The sequence below is a fragment of the Petaurus breviceps genome, unplaced genomic scaffold, assembly GCF_028583685.1.
Source record: "Petaurus breviceps papuanus isolate PSGF00001 unplaced genomic scaffold, PetGlider_PUasm1.0 79, whole genome shotgun sequence".
NCBI lineage: Eukaryota > Metazoa > Chordata > Mammalia > Diprotodontia > Petauridae > Petaurus > Petaurus breviceps.
This window is the reverse complement of record NW_027186523.1, coordinates 22563715-22585544: the sequence shown is the minus strand read 5'-3', so window position 1 is coordinate 22585544 and position 21830 is coordinate 22563715. Positions and strand designations below refer to the sequence as shown.

The 21830-nt window shown below is 35.7% G+C and overlaps 1 protein-coding gene across 16 annotated transcripts in view; it reads right to left on the bottom strand.

Moving 5' to 3' along the window:
- The window catches only part of LOC138175870 (semaphorin-3A), a 666319-nt gene that overhangs the window by 292961 nt on the left and 351528 nt on the right, over positions 1-21830 (bottom strand). The window lies entirely within an intron of this gene.

The window sequence follows — 21830 nt, the reverse complement described above, 5'->3', positions numbered from 1 at the left end:
ATCCCTTCCTCAAGAAACAGGTGATTCCTAGTTCAATCTGGCTCAGTAAATTTGTGATCAAGAGACTCCAAGAGCCTCAGGCATATTCTGATCTCTTTTGTTAATCATCCTCATTAGGTTTATAAACACATATATACAAGTACCACAAAGACTGTAGCACAGAGTTGTGACTAGCAATAAAACAGAAGAAAAAGATTTCATGTTTACCATCCAGGACAGAATGCTGAGTCTTGGCCAAGTGATCTTTCTATTAACTTTGAAGTGGAGGCTTTCACATTCATAGGTGCTTAAGAAAAATGCTTGTTGACTGACTTTCCCCGCCCCTCCCACTACCCTCCCCAACCTGTGCATGTGTGTGCTTGTGTGTGCCTATGTGTGTGTGTGTGTGTTTTTCACATTTTCTTCAATTTATTGGCCTCCTACTCAAGGGATTATTATTTTTTTTTTAAATAGCTCATTTCCAATGCTTTCTTTGGAAGAAAAGTTCTCGAAAAACTCAAATTATATTGCTTTTATTATTCCTTAAATCTTTGTACTGATTTCATCTTTCTCTAGCAAGTCAGTAGCCTGACTGTGATAACTGATTCAGGAATGACTCCCAAATTAGTAACAAGTTGTTTCCTTTTTTTAAAAATTCAATAAATTTTCTGTGTGTTTATGTGTGATGCTATATCTATGAAATATATCTCAAAGAAAGTATTCAAGATATATAGGCTAAGAGATTTATATAATGTACAAGATTTTGGCCTCTCTTTGAAGATCCACAATTTCCTATTTTTTTCCACTTTTCTTACTTGTTCCAACCTACAGTTTCTGAGTACCAAAAACTATGCTGATTTATTTCAGAGGGTCTTATTGAAATCTAAGTTATTTTAAAAAATATTTTCTGCAACAGATATTGATACATAAGCTTCAAAACTCTGAATGATGTCATTTTGACAATGCTTATCATGAGCATTACATTAAGAGATAAACAAATTTCTCATTAAAGGATGTTTCCTATTATCTTTGGGCATATGCAAAACCAATCCACTAAATTCTTTGTCACTGTGAGGGCACTTTGTAGGGCTCATTTAGACACTGAGTAGGGCCTTCCATTTAGCTAAAACCTCCCTCCTCCAGGTTTCATTTAAGAAAAATATCAAAATAAGCATATTTTAACTACTCAAGTAGCATGTCCACTCATTGGATCATTGCAAAAAAGCCTTGCATTTAGAATGTTAATCACTACCTTAAGTTTATCTATGGTCTAAAAGTGTGGAATTCTTAGCTCCAACTTCCTTCTTTCTTTCACTAAGTCAATTTTATTTCCCAAAAAGAAACTGCCATACAAGACTGAGAATATTTTTTTTTTGCATGAATTAACATGGCCAAAGGATAAGAGACCTCTCTATATTTAGCAAGACATATTCTCATGAAGAAATCTTAATCTGTTGCCAGGACTATAGCCATAGTTTTTTCCATAATGGTAGAACTTCTCAGAATTTACACTCTATTGGAATGCACTTAAAAAATCCAGGGTAGGGGGGTGGAGTCAAGATGACAGAGAAGAAACAGGACCTCTGCATGGCTCTGGCTCCCACCACCTCCAATTCATGTAAAAGGTAACTCTGAAGGACTTTTAAGTATTCTTGATGAAAAAACCAGAGTTAAACAGAAAAACTGACAGTCAGATACAAGAAGCAAAAGAAGTATGAGAAGGTAAAAAAGGAAAAGACATCATAAGGAACTTATCAAAGTTGAACTATCTATATTCCCACAGGAAAAACGATAATTGTAACTTATGAAACTTTTCTCAGTATGAGAAGAGTTGAAGGGAATAGAAATGTGTGTGTGTGTATATATATATATATATATATATATATATATATATATATATAAACACATATGGGCATATGAATACATATGAGAGTGTGTGTATATATGTGTACAGGTATGCATAGAGAGAGGGCAAAGGAACAATTTAATAGGAAGGGATAATACTTAAAAGGTAGAGGTGAGAGAGGAATATAATGAGAGGAGATGGGGAGAGACAGAAAGGGGTAAATTATCTCACATAGAAGAGGCAAGGGAAAACTGTTACAATGCAGGGGAAGAACAGGAAGACAAAAGGGAATGAGTCAACCTTATCCTCATTGAATTTGGCTTAGTGAGGGAATGCCATACACACTAAATAGGGTATCTCACCCTACAGGACAGTAGGAGGGAAGGGGATGAGAGGGGGAATAATGGAAGGGAGGGCAAGCTGGCGGGGAGGGAAGTTGGAAGCACCCACTTTTGAAAAGGGACAGGATCAAAATAGAGAACAGAACAAGTGGGGGGTGGGATAGGATGGAGAGAAATATAGTCAGTCTTTCACAATATATCCACTATGGAAATGTTTTGCTTAGCTACACATGCACAACCTATATTGAATTGCTTATCTTTCTAGTAATGATGGGTGACAAGGGAGGAAGGGAAAGAATGTGTAATTCAAAGTTTTAAAATCAAATGTTCAATATATATACATATATATATATATATATATATATATATATACTATTATTACTATTACTTTACATGCAACTGGGAAATAAGATATACAGGCACTGCACATAGAGATCCACCATGCCCTACTGGAAAGTCGGAGGGGGGTTGGGGGAAGATATAGGAGAGAGCAGATGGGGGGAGGGGATATTCAGGGGATTGGGGTGGTAGATAGGGGGAAAATGGGGAGAAAATTTGTAACTCAAAATCTTGTGGAAATGAATGATGTAAAATAAAAAATTAAAAAAAGAGAAAGAAAAAAAGAAAAATAAAGAATTAAAAAAAATCATCACTGACTCCTTGTTGCCTCTAGGATCAAATATAAATTTCTTGCAGTGGCATTTAATGACAATTTTCACATTTCATTTCAAATTTTTTCATATTACCCTTCCTCACATGTTTTATAGTAAACACAAAGCATATCATCTGAGTAGGGCCCGAATCAGATTAAAATGTACGTGGAAAATAAAATAAATAAAAATATAAAATCCTTTCTCTATGTATCCCCATGAGGGAAGCAGTATAACATTATAATAGTAATAATAACAGTGACAACAGTGGTGGTGGTAGGGATGATGTTAGTGATAAAAACAGTAACAATCGGTAACATTTATACAGAATTTCAGGTTTGCAAAGTGCTTTATATATATCATCTCACTTTATCTTCATAATAACTTAGGTGATATTTTTATCGCTGTTTTACTGATGAAGTAACTGAGGCAGACTGAATTTCAGTGACTTTCCAGGGTTACACAGCCAGTGTCTGTGTTAGAAATCAGGTCTTCCAGAACAGGCTAGTGCTTTCTCCACCAACCCATCTAAATGACTCAATATGTATCTTTTTTTGACCTAGAAGTATGGGAGCAAAATTTACTTGGATGAGAAGTCACATGGCAGGGTGGATAGAGAGCCAAGTCTTGAGGCCAGAAGATTTGGGTTCATATCCTGCCTCTGACACAGAGTAGCTTTGTGATGTGGCATAGCTTCCCAGTGCTTTTATCAACTCTTTAAATTCATAAAATCCAAAGGTGTCAATTGCTCTCAGTAAAGAGTTTCCTCACCAGGGCTTTTTCTATACTTACAAAATCAAGTCTAGTCCCCATTTCCAGGGAATTAGAAAATTGATCACCTTTGCTAATGATGGAAATAAAAACAAAAAAGCACCAAAGGAAACAGCATTAGCTATGAGCTATACAAAATCATTACAATAACACCCCACGTTTCTATAGCATTTTATTGTTACAAAGTATGATCTTTATAACAACTCTATACTCAGAGAGGTCAAGTGATTTCCCTAGTCTAGCCTGTGTCAAAACAACAGAAGAACCCAGATATTTGGACTTCGCAAGTTCTTTCCTCACTATATTATTCACACACACACACACACACACACACACACACACACACAAACATAACATTATACACATACATACAATTTGTATTATATAGCATATATACAATATGTATATATAATATATACAAATATACAATATATAATTATTTATATATGAAATATATAAATAAATATTACATATATATGGTGATTTTATATATCTATAGTGATATATATCCCAATAGCTAGCACCTTCTAAATATCTTTTAAAAGGACCACATTTAATGAATAAAGTTAGTTACTCATTTCTATCAGTCAAAATATGCCCAAAACAGAAATAGAATGTATAACTATTAGCTATCAAATACCTCATTAACTGACTTTTATGCCTAATTTTTATTATAGCTGCAATTTGTGAACAGTGACACCATCACTACTCTTCAAACAAACCAAAGAAAAAAGGTGCAACATTTTTTCTACCACATACAAATATTAGAGAATTCATTCCATCAACGTGATTCACATTCTAACCCCCAAACATACTTGAAAACAAGAACAGATATTTTTTTATCCTGGTATCACTTCTCTCAATCTATTATCTTATTTGACATGGTAACAACAGTGCTAGACCTGGAGTTAGGAATACCTGAATTTAATATTTGCCCTCAGACACTTACTGACCCTAGGAAATTTACAACTTCTATCTTCCCAAGTTTCTGCAAGTGTAAAATAGGGGTAATAATAGCACCTACCAAATAGGGCTTTTGTGAGGATCAAATAAGCTAATAATCTGTATAGTCCCTAGAACATAGTAGGCAAGTAGCAAATATTTTTTTTCTTTCCCCTCCCCCAAATAGTCACAATATTACTTTCTGTTTATTGTAGGAATACATAAGTGAGCAAGCCTAAATACATTTTGTTTTTAAAGTTTAAACACATCAACTCATAAAAGAACCAAGTCTCTGTTTCTATACATCATGGAAAGAATACAGGAAATGAAGCATCCAATTGTTAAGATGTGTTACAGTCATGATATACATCAAATATACGGACATGTGTCTATTATTACACTACAAAATTTTGGCTTGTCAATCAGATGTAGTGCTAACTAAATCTACCAAGTCCTACTCTGATGTCATGTAGATATGTGGAGGTGAACCCTCGTTTGCAAAGGTGAAGGCTGTGAAGCACTATACTATACTGATAAGGATTTGAGTGATAGATGGAGCCTGTTTTTTGGAGGGCCAACCTAGATAATCAAGGGAGAGTCATCTTCAAGAAGTTGAGCATCTGGTCTTGATTTTTTTTGGGGGGGGATGGGGAGACTTTGCAACCCATGAAACAAAGGAAAAAGTGGTGGTGTTTTTTTTTTTTAATGATCTGAGGTTCTATGCAGTGTTCCTTCTCCTTACTCTGTGATTTCCATAGAGTAGTAAAAATGGAAATGGGAGCTATTAAACATCACATAGATTTCAGGTCATCAGCAAACTTCATTCTGACTAATGACTAATGGTACTCTATGAGATTCTTGCCTAATGACCAATGAGTGGGCTGGAGCTAAATCCCATCAAATTTGACATTCTTCAAAATAAAATCAGAAGGAAGGAAACTGCAGCTAAATATAAAGATGATTCACAGGTACTACTTAAGGAAAGGTATTGAAGGAGAAGCTTTTGTCATTTCCGCAGAATCATTAAAAGAATCATTATTTCATGGAGTATTTGATTATCACATATGGCAAAACTAATGATAATGATTTACAAAGATTACCATGAAAATAAATATAGTTTTATACCAACTGGTTTCAGAGGACAAAGTGCTGGAAAAACTCTGCAAAGAACCTAGTAATACCTTCTATATGAAATTAATATATAGCCTGATACTTGGCAATTTCAATGCAAAAGTTAGAAAAAGTGAGGGTCGAGATGAATACAGGGGAAAGCATGGACAGTAAAGGATTTCTTTTACCAGAATGATTTCATGAATCAATGAAATCACAGATCCATTTGAGTATGTAACCAGGGATGCTATCAGACTATGAAAAAAGGTGGAAACTTTGGAAAAGAATCCACTGTGGACATCATTAAGTAAGTCATATCCCTTCTCACCTTTGTTTCAAGAAGTTTACTTCTGTCATAAAGAAACCTAATACTAAATTCAACCTCCACTGAACTGAAGGTCAATAACAAGAGAACTACTATGTGCCTGTTTAAAATCACTTCATTAGGTTATATTTGGTAACCAAGTTATTAAGTTGCATCTCCTGAGTAATGTGTCATAAAAATTGGCTGGGTTAGTAAGGTAAGCAGCCAAGATTCACAGATCCCTTAGCTTATTATTATTTGGGTCTGGGTGTGCACAAAGGACATACTCATTACATGAAGTGGAAAATAATATTAGCTTTGGTGTCATAATGACTGAATTTTAATCTGGCTCTGATACATAGTACCAGTGTGAATGCAGATAAATGAATGAAGTTCTCAGGATTTCAATTTCCTTATCTTTAAATGAAGAGTTGGATTGTTGGAAGAGGGTAATCAGAAAGCATGCTGTCCTGGTGTGGTGGGATGGGGGAGATGAAGAGAAAATCTGGAACTCAAAATCTTGGGGAAGTGAATGTTGAAAACAAAAAATAAATTAATTAATAAATGAAAAAAAAATGAATGAAGAGTTAGGTACTAGATGATCTCTAAGGGCCTACTCAACCAGAGCTGTAAGTATAAGTCTTGACACCTGGGACAAATTCAGTTGCCATGATTGGGGAGGGAGCACCCCTCAAGGAGTTTGGAATGGGATCAATGAGAGTTGGGAGTAAGATAGATGAGTGTTGAATGATACAGTTCCACAGCAATTACAGATCTAGAGGAAGTGACAACAATCTACACCTCCTCTTCTGCTTTAACTTTATTTCTGTCTGCAATTCTGCTCCCCCTACTCTCTGAGGATCACAGTTGGCTGATGAAGGATCATAAGGTATAGGCATAGGAAATGGAATTTCCCTTCCAGGACAAAGCACACCACTCCAGATGCCAAAGCCTCATCAAGATTCTGACTGCCTCACTGTAATTATAGCTCTCTGCCCAACTCTAATCTATATGATTCTAAGAATTGTAACATGCTATATACACATGTTATTGTTGTTGTTACTATTATTTTTGTTATATACAAGAGAAAATTTAAGGCAGCAGGGGCTTCTCAGGAGAGAGGAGTGAGTCATCAGCCAGAGGGAAACAGAAATCCCTAACTATAACACTTGTTAACTCTTCACTGAATGATTGTCACAGGAATAGAGATGATGGACATGAATCTCAGGTTGAAGTTGACAATCATCACAGAATGAGGAGATTGACTACAATAATCTTACAAATAAGAACCCATGGTCTGGCATCATTGTTCCCAACCCTAAGAGAGTGACCAGACTCTAGCCTCCAGCTAGAGAAATGTCATGAGTTAGATGAGACATACTGTATGGTTCCTTCTTGTTCCACGAATCTAGGTATTCACGAAGTGCAAAAAGGTCATACTTAGTAATACTGGAAATACTTTTCTATTGATGGCCTTGATGTTTAAACTAGAAATGGTAGAAACTCTTTAAAGTCTTTTATTACTCTATGCTTCTTTCTTAAATTAAGTCCCCTAATGGATATATTCTAACATTTATTTTTAGCAATTTTAGCAGAGAATGAAATAAACTTTTCAGGAAAATAACATTATCTCCCTTAAGCACACAATCTTTATAATTTTATCAGACAGATAAAAATTTCAAATTATTCTTTCTTATTTAATTAGGAGGAAAGAAAGACATTACTTATTTAATCTCAAATGTACAACATTACTACTTTGTGGCTGCTACTGAGTCTGTACAAATGAAAGCAGCACAAGAAATCACTAATATAACATTGGAATGGTATTTCCTGAAATCCACTATAACAACATATATAGTCTTAAATTCAGGAAGAACTGTGTTCCATTTCTGCCCCTGATATACAATGGCTATGTGACCTGGGCAGATCACTTGACCTCTCAGTACTACAGGCAACTTCCTAAGACTACAAATTGCAAAGAAGGAATCTACCTGCATTAGAAGAGAAGTACCCTAATCTGAAGGTCTCTATACCAATGAACAATGAAATCAGAGGGCCAGTTCTAATCTCTTTTATGAAAGAATGCAGATCATGTACCAAGTGTGAGGACTAATAAGTAAACAGTCTGTGTACTGTACAGACAGAGCTGCTGGTTTCAGAGGATGTCATGTGACCCTTGAAATATGAAAAGAACAGAAAAGTGTCTAGGATGTCCAATAAGAATTTTATTCAAAGACACAAACAAAAATATTAAGGCTGAAAGTGTACTGATCAGTTCTGTTAAAGGGAATACTTATGCCTCTGAAGTGGCAAATCAAGTCAAGAAGCAGTCGTTATGCACATACTATCAGTTTTATACTGGGATAAGGACTTGTAGTATTAACATGATGCTCACAGTGCCTATAGCAGCTATGAATATGCCAGCATAATTCTGAGTCACAAAATATAACAGACTTTCCGCATGGAACACAGAAGCAAAACATTTATTCAAACACCAGAAAGTTAACTCCATCATAGCAACAAAAAAAACCTATACACAATAACACTGGGGAAACACCACCATCCCCAAGCCTTCCCCCTGCTAGTGCCTTCCCACAAACAAACACTCACAGCTGGCTGCCTCTTTCCTCACACTCCCTCAGTTCTAACTCCTCTGACTAATTTCCTCTGGGTTCTGCTCCACCCTTCCTGCTCCACCTGTTTGGCAAACTCCTCCCACCACAGGCTCATGTGACTCAGGTTTCCATGTGACTCAAGCAGGTCACATGAACCTATTAATGAATGGGAAAGATCTTTGCAAAAATACATTAACAATGAAGGACTAGGGAGAGAAAGTCAGGAAGGGGTGGAGAGAAAAGTTCTTGATCTCAAGGAGTTGGTTCACAGTCCAATGGAAAAAATTCTGTATTTGAAATCAAAAGTGATCTGGGCTTGAAGTTTCCTTTTAACACTTACTTGATATGGTGTATGATGATAACAAGACCACTTTAAATTTTTTTTGCATCAGTTTCTTCCTTAAAATGTGGATGATATGGGGGCAGAGCCAAGATGGCAGCTTAAAGTAGGAAAACTTCCTCACTCCCCCCATAACCACCTCAAATACCTATAAAAAGTGACTCTAAATAAACTTTAGAGCTACAGAACCCACAGAGTGACAGAAACAAATCTCCCACTGAAGACAGCCTGGCAGGTGGAGAGGAAGGGTCCATTGCAGCACAGTGGGTGCCAAGCCCAGCCCTGCATGAGCCCGCAGTTTTAGACTCAGGGTAGCCCAAGCAGTCTCATCTAGAGGGGCTTCGCGAAAATGGATCACCAGCAGCTGTGGCGGTTTCCAGAATTATCAACCCATAAATGCCAAAGAGAAAGTGAGAGGTAAGTGTAGACTCTGGGAACAGGGAGTATAGGAGTGTGTTCTGGCCTCTGGCCCCAGAGGGAGAAACGACTGAGGCATGGCGACTGCAGCTTTGTGGCTTCTTCAGAGCTCCTGGCTTGCAGATTGAAGGGGGACCAAGCAACCATTCTGACAGGTAATCGCTCTTGCTTTAACATGCTTCAATACGGATTGCTGTCTTGGGTGGAGGCTCTGGGGTGTCTGATCAGGTGCCAGAGCCTGTGGAGGCTTCAGAGAAGGCATCCAACTAATAGCTCTGGCAACTATGAAAACCCCAGCAATTTGGGACAAGAGAGCTTTCCTCGTTGGAAGCAGAGTTTTACTGTGGCAAAAAGCTCAAAAGTCAAGTAATTGAGTGGCAACATGAGCAAGCAAAGCAAGCACAGCAGTCAAACCTTAGCATCTTTTTGGGGGAACAAAAAGGATCAAAGCATGGAAGGGCAGGAAGACAACAGAGTCAGTACTACTGCACCAAAAGCTTCCAAGAAAAATATGAACTAGTTACAGGTCATAGAGGAGCTGAGGAAGTATTTTGAAAACCAAATAAGAGAAGTGGAGGAAAAAGTGGGAAGAGAAATGAGAATAATGCAAGAAAATCATGAAAAAAACAACCTGACTGAAGAAAGTAATACCTTAAAAAACAGACTAACTTAAATGGAAAAAGTGGCTCAAAAAGCAATGAGGAGAAGAATGCCTTAAAAAGCCGAATTTGTCAGATGGAAAAAAGAATCTCAAAGGCTTACAGAAGAGAATAATTCTTTCAGAATTAGATTGGAGCAAATGGAAACTAGTGACTTTATGAGAAATCAAGATACTGTTAAACAAATCCAAACAAATCAAAAAATAGAAGGCAATGTGAAATATCTCATCGGAAAAAAAAAAAAAACACTGACTTGGAAAATAGATCTAGAAGAGACAATTGAAAAATTACTGGACTACCTGAAAGCCATGATCAAAAAAAGAACCTAGAAATCATCCTTTAAGAAATTCTCAAGGAAAATTTCCCTGATGTTTTAGAACCAGAGGGCAAAATAGAGGTTGAAAGAATCCATTGATCGCCTCCTGAAAAAGATCCCAAATAGAAAACTCCTAGGAATATGATAGCCAGGTTCTGGAATTCCCAGATCAAGGAGAAAATATTATAAGCAGCCAGGAAGAAACAATTTCAATATTGTGGAAACACAATCAGGATAACACAGGACCTGTCAGCTTCTACATTAAGGGACCAAAGGGCTTGGAATATGATATTCCAGAGGTCAAGGGAGCTGGGATTGAAACCAAGAATCACCTACCCAGCAAAACTGAGTATCATGTTTCAGGGGAAAATATGGTCATTCAATGAAATAGAGGACTTTCAAGCATTCTTTTTTATTTTCTTTTTGCGTTTTGGAGGGCAATTGGGGTTAAGTAACTTGCCCAAGGTTAAACGGCTAGTTTTTTTGTGTGGGTGTTAAGTGTCTGAGGCCGGAACTGAACTCGGGTCCTCCCGACTCCGGGGGTAGCACTTTACTTGCTGCACCAACTAGCCGCCTCACTTTCAAGCATTCTTGATGAAAAAACCACAGTTGAATAGAAAATTTGACATTCAGATACAAGAAGCAAGAGAAGCATGAGAAGGTAAATGGGGAAAAAGAAATCATAAGGAACTTATCAAAGTTGAACTATTTACATTCCTACATGGAAAAACTATAATTGTAACTTATGAAACTTTTCTCAGTATGAGAATAGTTAAAGGGGATATTACATATATATATATATATATGTATAGGAGGGTATATGGGCATATAAATACATATGTGAGTATGTGCATATATATGTACAGGTATGCATAGATAGAGGGCACAGGAACAATTGAATAGGAAGGGATGATATTTAAAAGGTGAAATTGAGAGGTGAGAGAGGAATGTAATGAGAGAAGATGAGGAGAGACATAATGGGGTAAATTATCTCATATAGAAGAGGTAAGGGAAACTGTTACAATGGAAGGGAAGAACAGGAAGGCAAAAGTGAATGGGTCAGTCTTACTCTCATTGAATTTGTCTTATGTAGGGAGTGACATACACATTAAATAGGGTATCTCATCCTATTTAGAGAGTATGGGGGAAGGGGAGAGGGGAGATGATGGAAGGGAGGGCAGGCTGGGGGGGGCGGGAATGGAAGTTAGAAGCACCCACTTTTGAAAAGGGACAGGATCAAAGTAGAGAAAAGAACAAGTGGGGGGTGGGACAGGATGGAGGGAAATATAGTCAGCCTTTCACAATATATCCACTATGGAAATGTTTTGCATAGCTACACATGTACAACCTATATTGAATTACCTATCTTCCCAGTAAGGGTGGGTGATGAGCAAGGAAGGGAAAGAATCTGGAATTCGAAGTTTTAAAATCAAATGTTTAAAAAAATAAGTATGTACACTCACACACACATACCACACACACATATATAAAACAAAAAATTATAGTTGAATGTCAGAATGAAGAAGGTACTAAGGGTTCTGGTCTAGTTCAAGTCTATTTCTGGTCTAGAAGAGCTGCAGGTAAACAACTTGGTCTAAATCATGGGTTTCTTATCCTTTTTTGTATCATGGACACCTTTGGCAGTCTGTTGAAGCCAATGCATCTTTTCTCAGAATAATGTATTGAGATGTATGAAATAAAATACATAGGACTATGAAGGAAATAAATTACATCGAAATAGTTTTCTATAAAAAATAATGTGGATGATATCACCTGCGGCACCTGTCTTCAATGGTTATTGTGATGTACATGGGCATTTGTAGAGCATGGGACAGGTGTGAATGAATAGTCGGGCAAATCCTTGGGCAAACATCACAACTGTCCTTTCTTCTTCCACACATGGGGAAGTCACCACTCAGGTGAAATGGAAAGGACAATAATAAAGTCAAGGTATGCTGAGAGTCTGTGCCCATTATTTACACAGAACTACAGTAGAGACCCAATAAATCAGGAAGTAGTAAGAAACCATTTAGCTGTCTTGAATGAGTTCAAATTGGCAGGCCAAGACTTTACTTCTGGGAAAACAGAAAGAATGAGGGGAGGTATGAATACAAAATGAAGTAACCAAAACTAGAAGAATTTACAAAAAGATACTATCAAGACATTGCTCCCCACCAATGAAGAGAGTAGCACACCAGTGGGGTTTGGGTTACACTCAGAAAAAAGAACAACTCTTAAAAGACTTTAGAACTCTTATCACTACAATAATAAACTGTCAGTTTAAGAGATAAAAATAAATATGCCTTTTACCTTTTGCCAGAAAGGGTAGTGTTAGAATGCAGAGAAAGACCTACATTTTTAGTAATGGCCTAATTTGTTTTGCTGGACAATGCTTGTTTTCTAATGAGTGTTTTCTTTATGTTTTGTGTAACTGGGGGAGGGAGCAAGAGAAAGGCAAATAAATGTAAAAAATTTTTTTTAATTACAAAAGAATGGTTAGATACAGCTGCTGATAGATACATTGCATATTTGAAAAAAAAAATTAGAGAACTGAAGAGTGCTGCCAAATTGGAAAGCTGTCAAATACCCCACTTTTAATAAAGAATAGGAAAGTAGAATCTGTAAACTTCAATGATTTTGATTTCAATTTCTACCATGATCCAGAAATGCATCATTAAAGTAAAGGTCATCTAGAAGTAGAAAAATATTAGCAAAACAAAAAAAAACAAACAAAACAGAATAGCTTCATTAAGAACAAGTCATGTCAAGGTACCTTAGTTTCTTCCTTCCTTCCTTCCTTTCTTCCTTCCTTCCAAACAGTTACCAGACTGACAAATCAAAGGAATAAAGTAGATATAGCTAATGCAGAACTTAGAAAGGCAATCTCTCATGCAATTCTCATGAACAAGATGGAAAGAGGTAAGCTAGAGAATGGCAAAGCTAAATTTAAAACTGGATAAATAACCATACCTAAAGTGTGAAAGTCATTAATGGTCTCATATCAGATTGGAATGCTCTCCAATGAAGTGCCCCAAGAACCTATACTTGGTTCTGTGTTCTATGTCCTTAGTTCTCTCCTGATGACAACTTCCCTGGCTCCTCTTTCTAGCACTGGTTGCACTTTCACTCAAATACACTAGTCAATATGGAGGAGTTGAAATATTCCTTATTCCCCATTATCCCTTGCAGGCCCTCCCTCTACCACTATCACTCACAACTCTGAGTTCATTCAATCCATATTTATCCCAACACTGGAGCCAGTGCTCTTACTCGCTGAGCCACCTGGCTGCCCCAAAGCAATTGGGGTTAAGTAACTTGCTCAAGGTTACACGGCCAGGTGTTTCTGGGTGGGTGCTAAGTGTCTGAGCCCGGGATTCGATCTCCAGGTCTTCTCAACACTGAAGCCGGTGCTCTTACTCGCTGTGCTACCTGGCCACCCCCTCAATCCATATTTATCACCCAATGAAGATTCTGGTATCTCTTGTCTAACAGTCTTCAGGAAATGCTCCTTCCTTTCTCAACACATTCAGTACCTGCTTTCCAGTCATTCTCCCCTAACCTACTCCCACTTTCATGCTCAAAGTCATCAATATGCATACTGATACTTTTTCAAACACTCTAACCATCAAGTTCAACTTACTTATTTCCTATGACCATCTCCTTCAGCCTACTTCAAATATGCACATCAATTTTCTTCCCCTTGATCTTGCCACCCCTCTCATGAGTTCTGCTTCTATGTTCATGAACTCTGAAACACTTTTATCTGATCAGAATCCACTTTTTTCACTGAAATGCAACTCCAAACATTGTTCTTTGTCCTCACCATGACTTCCAATCCCCTATCTTTCACTACTCTTCAGTGTCTATACGTCTGCTAGGTGCTTTCAGGCATATATGATAGTTGTTATCAAGTATTTGAAGGATTTTCATGGTTAAAAAAAATTCTATGTATCCTTACTGGTTTTAGAGAGTAGAATTAGTAACAATGGGTGAAAATTGAAAAGTCATATAGTGGTAAGGAAAAAACTTCTTGGCCACCAAAGCTATTCCAAACTAGAATGGGAATGATATAAGAACTCATGAGTTCTTCACATTATAAGGCTCCAGGTAAAGTTTGGGTACAACTTGACAGACATATTATAAATAAAATATAGATTTAGTATGCAATATATGTACATAGTACTTTTTCAATTATTATTATTACATATCCACTGAGATACTAAAGCAAGCAGTAAAGGCCATAAACAAGAATTTAAATCAAAAGGTAAAAAAAAAAACCAAACCCTAAAACATTATAAATAGCAAAGAAGTGAAAAAGAAAAAACACAATTGTTTCTATATCTGTGTATTTTCTAATATACTATGGAAGATGGCCGTAAAGGCCAGGTTTATATCAAGAGTGGTTGATCCAAAATCACCGAAATGCAAGGAACCCCACCGCCCCTGCAAATACTTAATCTGTTTTGTTTACATTATACCAAATAATATATTTGTAAGATTTCTTTTTCATTAAATCAACGGGTTAATCAGTGTAAATTAGGAACCGTTTTTAGATCCATGCTTCTGTAAATTTGCATATTATGATGATGAAATCACCACAGAAAGCATTTCCTGCTAAATAGGTTGACTGGATATTGTCAAAGTCAGATTGAGAGACCTTGCCTCACTCCAAACTGGCAGACCTACTTCAATGCATTGACTGTTCTCCCTAATACCTTGATCCTAATTCCACTGGCTGCACACTCAATTACTGTCACCCAACAAGATGTACTCTGTCCTCTTCTTCTGCCTTAAGGAATTGCATTCTGTTAGTTCTTGGAGGACTGAAAAAAGGATGATAGATTGTAAATTTTGATACAGTCCTACATATATGTGTCCACATAGACATATCTATCACCTGTACTCCTATAGTACATCTTGCCTGCAACTAAAAATTGCTATAAAATGTTATTTACATATTTTATTGTTATTTTGCTTTGCATGTGCTTCTCCTCCCCATATGTTTCCCTAACTGTATGCTTTGCATGCAGGAGGAACTCAATAAATATTTCATAACCTATTGTGCTAATTTGTCTTGATTTATACATAATCATTAAAAGTTCAACATAAGCAGCCTGGAGAAAGGAACATATTGTTTTCTGTTTTGCACAATTGCATGAAATACTGTTACACTAAATCCATTTCTTAAAGCATGTGAAAAGGATTGGATTCAACAGAACTAATCCTCTTTTCCTTGAAAATTTCAAAGTACAATATTATTGTCTGAGATTACATGGATTTATCTCTACTTGCATAGCTTGGACATTGCTTCAAATGGAAAGTTTATTTTACTCTACATTGACTGTACATCAAGAAGAGGTTCTAACTAATTCAGACAATATTTTAAATGCCACAGTGTCTTCTGAGTTACTAGAACTTCCATTGCAAAGTTTCAGGTCGTAACCTGGGAGAAAGAAAGTTTCAAGACTAGAACAAATAAAAAACTCCCCCTTCTATCAACCTCCCACCCCAAAGAAATCAATGATGAGCAACTATATCAATTACTCAACATGTACTCTTTGAATGCTATAGGTATATATAAGCACACATACATATGTATGCTAAATTGGTGCTATTTTAAAATGTGCATCTGAAAAGAGGCAAAATACTGTTGACCAAACCATATTACTACACTCATAAAAACAAAACATATACTAGAGAGTAAGCAGGCTGTGTTTCCCCCCTGTGGCAATGTTCATGTTTATAAGCAACTTCAAAGGACTCAGAAACATGTGTCAGGAGAATCTCCCCAGTGTGTTCCAACAACCTTCACTGGGGTCAGAATTCTTGTATGTCAGGAACACATAGTTAAATGATAACTCTATCAAAAGGCAAATGATTGTAGGATAGGACCAAAATGTCATGTGACCGATAATAGAAGATTTTAGTCTTATCTGTTCTCTTCTATGGACTAGCAGTCTTGCCTGGCTTTTCTTCAGTCTCTTCCTCAGAAATCTGAAATGTGTGTGTGTCTGTCTATTTGTCTGTGCATACGTGTATATGTGTATACAAACATGTATAGCATATGTGTATATAAATATGTGTGCACATATATATTTTTATATATAGGTTTGCTTCTCTCATAGTCTAACTATTAATCCTATAAATATAATTGATGTGGAGTTGCTTGCATCTTTTTTCATTTGTGTGCATTATTTCACTATAAAGAGAATAGTAGTATATTCATGAATAGGGCAGTGACAAATTAGAAGTATTCACTATGGTTGGATACTATGTACTAATTCACACATGGAGATGTATGTGTCTAGTTATGATATTAAGCATTGCTTTGCAAAGATTTTTTCATTTAATATAAACATTCAGATACAGAGAACTACTTTCCATTACAAACAATGTAAATTTAAGGTCAGGAACTACATTGTACTCATTTGTATATATGCCCTAGCACTTAGCATAATATTTTAATACATAATAGGTGGACAAAAATGTCTGTTGATGGGAAAAATGAACTAAAGTTGATTCAATACTTTTGATGCTCAAAACATCATTACAAACTCTTGAATTTGGGACAATCTTCCCATCTGTCCTTGCCTTGTATAAAAGAAGGCAGCACAGAATGAGAGAGATGAAACACTGCTCACAATTCTAGAGAAATAACTCTTCCACCTGGTTTCCATGGCTCTGCAGGCACCAGAAGGGGAAAAAAAAAGAATCCATTTCTAGGAATGAGCTAGCATATTTCCCTGTATCTCCTCTCTCCAAGAACGTGCTTTCACCCCAAAATGCCTCCTGGATTATAGGGGCTTTCCTCCTTATCGTAGATACAGATTAACTCCAAAGTGAACTCATGGTTAGGTGGACATTATTACTACTCTGACTTCTCTGCAGCTGAATCCTCCGACCTTTTCATTTGAAGGCACCTAATTGGTTCTCTTCTAGAATGGAAGGTAAGAACTAGATTCACCTTCTCTACCAATGTACAAATGTATTTAGTTTTAATTATATTTACTTAATACGGCAATGTATTTAGTATAATTAAAAAAACATAAGGAATATTCTCACCATTTCTTTTTTTAGCTTTATTTGAATTTTAGAACTGGATAAATGAACTTTCATGGATATAAACTTTCAATTAAACTTGTAATGTGAAACTCTGAAAATATAACTTATTTTTCTGATGAAGAGTCAGAATGATCATAGTTTTATAGCTAGTGCCACATATATATGATATTATTGAAAAGTCTTGCATGCTCCTCTTCCATGGCCTATATCTTGCAAGCAGTGGAAATTTGGAAATACTGGTTCACCTACATATAAGGTCATGTATGATCTTGACTATCAATGGAAAAAAAAAGATGCCTTAAATAATTTACCCTGTTTAATTCTATTAAAAGTATGCAGTAGTATGTTTGCACATAATGTGAAATCATATGTACTTCTGTAATAAGAATGATACTTAAGTATGACTATATACATATATATGTATGTGCACGTTTGCATGTGCATATAAACAAATACGTATAAACAGGTTTTAAAGTAAATTCTTTAGCAAGTTTTACATTAAGCAATAATCCTAAACCTACTCATTCTTTATATTTATCGCCATGATTTTCCTTTTCCCTGTCTTCTTTCCCTAGCTCTATTATAAATTGTGTATTTTCCTATCCTGGGTCTGACAGAATCCAGCTTTGTTAATGTTTGGAAACAGTGTCAGAATTCCTTGTTTACACAAATGTTTATATCTTGGCAATGGTCAGATGGAATGGATGGAAACTTTCAGAATTATTTGTGTCAGGCAGGATGGTGGATGTTCCCATATGTTTAATTAAGGGCATGTAATTACAAAGGGACTATAAGTTAAAAAGGAATAACATAGGGAGTTATTCTTTTTGAAATACGTATTTCATTTTTCCTAAAATCTTCCTGTTCTATATCTGGTTACTCTATGATCACATATGACATAAAACGGTGTCAAAAGGAAGACTATCTTACAACCCTTAAGCATATTTAACAAATCATGGTAAAACAAAAGCATTTTAACTTCAGCATACCAAGTGTCTTGAAATTATATACATGAAAAATAAATTTCCTACATGGTCAATATATTTTTCAGCCACAGCTGAACTGTGGTAAGATTTGAAACACAATAAAGTAGCAAAACTAACACAAAGCAAATTCTTTAGTACGTTGTACTTGAGCCAACAACCCTATCTTTTGCAATTGGGTCTCCACAAAGTACTAACTGTATATTTATCCTATTTTCTTGACCATTTCCAAACTAATGAAACAGCTGTCACAAATTGCTACTGCCACCTATTAGTGAAAGCAGAGAACTGCAAATCCTGATAGTTCATTTGCCTAGTAACTTGGACCATACAGATGGGGTAAAGTCATCACACTAATCACATATGCCCTATTATGTAATGACTTCAGCTAATGTCTTAATGGGTATGTCACACACACACACACATATATATTTCATATACTAACTAAAAACTCTGATATTGTCAAAAGCAAAGGAGAATTTTTCTTTTAGCTACAAAAAGAGATTGGTAGAACATGGCTTTTCAAGGACTTTTCTTTTGTGCATGTCAATTTGTAGGAAAGGAAGGAATATGCATTTATTAAGCACCTACTCTGTGCCAGGCACTATGTTAAGAGCTTCTTTGTTTTGATACAAAGGTTCAATTTCTAATATTAATACGCAATCAACATATCACATATATATATTTCAATGTATAATGTGCACATATATTTTCTTTATATACATACAACTAGGTATGTGTATATATGTAATGTACTGAAATACATATAGGAAGAGGGGAAAGAAGGAGAGAAAGAGACAGAAAATAAGGAAAAGGAGAAAAAAGGAAACTACAAAAATAAGCAAAAGAAATAGCAGTTGAAAAAGGACAGAAATTGCAATGTACCAGATATTAGATAAATATTGTACTCAAAAAGCACCTCTGGTAGTGGTATGATATGGAATGGATTAAAGAGATCCAAATGTAATCACTGTTGGCCTACTTCAGCTTTAAATAATTTCCAAAAAGTCTGAATGGCAGTTTGAAAGTTTTGTCTTTTTTGGATTTACAATCTGAAAATTTGAAAACAGAAAAATATGAAAAAGTATAAAGCTCAACTTAATTCATATCTCCCCCTTGAAGCCAATGACAACTTAATAAAAAAGGAAATAAAAGAACAAATTAAAAACACAAAAGGGTAAATTCACCTAATGTTAAATTCAGGATATCCATATAATACATTGTGCCTATGCTGATAAAAACTTTTACCTTTTGAAATTAAGGAATTGCCATTTGCTTTTTGGTATTTGTAAATATATTTACCATATCAATAAGTATGACATAAAATGAAAATATTTCAATTATTAATGCTATCAATAATAATAATAGCTAATTTATATGGCACTTGAAATTTTGCAAAGCTCTTTATGAATATTAACTCATTCTATCCTCATAACAACCTTGTAAGGTAGGTAGAATTACTACCTCATTTTACTGATGACGAAACCGAAGTTGACAAATAATAAGTGACTTGCCTATGGTCACACAGTTAGTAAGTTCCTAAGGCTGCATTTGAAACCAAGACTTCAGGACTCTAAGTTCAGTGTTTATTTACTACACCATCTAACCTGCTTCCTAATCAGAATGATCAACATTTTTTTGTGGGTTTAATTTAATTAAATAATGAACATGCTAGTACTTTTCATAATTTGAGTTATAAACCTTTTTATAACTTGTTAGCACATGGTTTATTACAAATAATATGAACACTGGAATCAGAAGACCCAGAGTCAAGCCCTAATTCTCCAATGAACAACCAATGTTATCTTGGGCAAATAATTTAGCTTTTCTTGATTTGTTTTCTTTTTTGTAAAATAAAGAGCTGGTCTTTAGATGATGTTTGAGGTTTCTTTTCACTCTAGGTTCCATGATACTAGGTAAAGGAGTGTTTCCAAGTTTTTAGTCTCTTAGAAGATTAAACTTATCTTAAACTATCAGGCACATCTTCATACCTTGCTGACCCAGCACTGGGTGGAGTAGTATGAATTATGCCTGTTTGAGAATGGGAAGAGGGATGTGTGGGTGGTAGATATTTTCTCTGGGTCATTAGTTCAGATCTGGATTAGGCTTCTAGTGACTAACAGTCAATGTCAAGTGGGTTAGTGGCTTAAGTGGAAAGTGGAAAGACTCTGTGGTCTCAATCACATGCCTACTTGCCAAAGTCTATCCTGCAGAAACCACATAATGTCAATATGGTTGAGGGCTTTAAGCAAAGTTGCTAAGGATTAGACTTTTACTGGCATCCCCATCCCTGGGCTAGGTTTGGAGCAATGTAAGGGAGCATCTATATTATAAGGACTATTCGTTTGAGTGGCCTTTCACCCATCAATTTTCAATTTCTTTTATCTAGATACTCCAAGAATACCAAATATACTTAAAAGTTGCCATTTAAAAGAAAGAAATGACCTCCTAAATGTAGGTCAGAAAATTTTAATCAGCACTTAAAAATGATACCAAGTGGAAATGCATGACTTTATATTTTAAAGGGGGGAGGGCAGTCGCTGGTGCCAAATTCATGAATTACTGGCTGCTACCATGAATTACATTAGTTTCTTAAATTTTACCATTGGTGAGTTCCTTATTAAAATCCACACAGGCATTTTCAAATGTCAGGTTTCTTTCAGATATAAAGATAATGAAGCAGCATGTCACAGTGGATTTGGAATCACAGTCCCTGGGCTCAAATCCATCCTCAGTCACTTATAGCTTGGTATGGTTTACATATACTTCTTATTTTCATGTTTTTAGAAAACCTATCATCTTTATCTTAATTCTTTGGAAGCCAGACTGTACCTCAGACCTAGGTTGCATATTGCTCAGACTAACCATACCTCTCGCTCATACCTTTCAGTGAGCAAGCTATTGTCACCATCAGTGGCCAGGTAGATTAGGAGATTTATTTTCATAAAGTTAAAGAACATGTATACTTAACATGAAGGTATCTTTTATATATATTATAACTCTTGGGAAAAGAGAAAGGTCTTAGAGGTCTGAAAGGAAGCCAAGAAGTTATACCACTGAATCTGGGTGTAATATTTTTCCAATTACTTGTTCAGAAGTATTATACTTTCACTGAACAATGGGAAAGGGGCAAAAACCCATTCCTCTTAAAATCTAGTATAGTAATTTTATATAAACAAATACTATTCATTTAGCAAAAGAATGAATATGAAATACTTCAAAGTACCATGTTCTATCATTTTAAAGGATTTTAGGTTTTTTTTTTGAGGGGGAAGGGACAGAACTTTGTAAAATTATATAATATCATAATAAAAACCTTAAAAGAAAACCCCATGAAAGAAACTATCATTTACTTTATTGGTGTTACTAACCAAGAAAGAAATACTTTTTGAAGCTAAGGTTACAATCATTGATTTACACTTTGGTCTCACTTGATCACTATCATATTGAGGAATGAATACTGTACACATTAGTTCTCTCCCTCTCTCTCTCTTT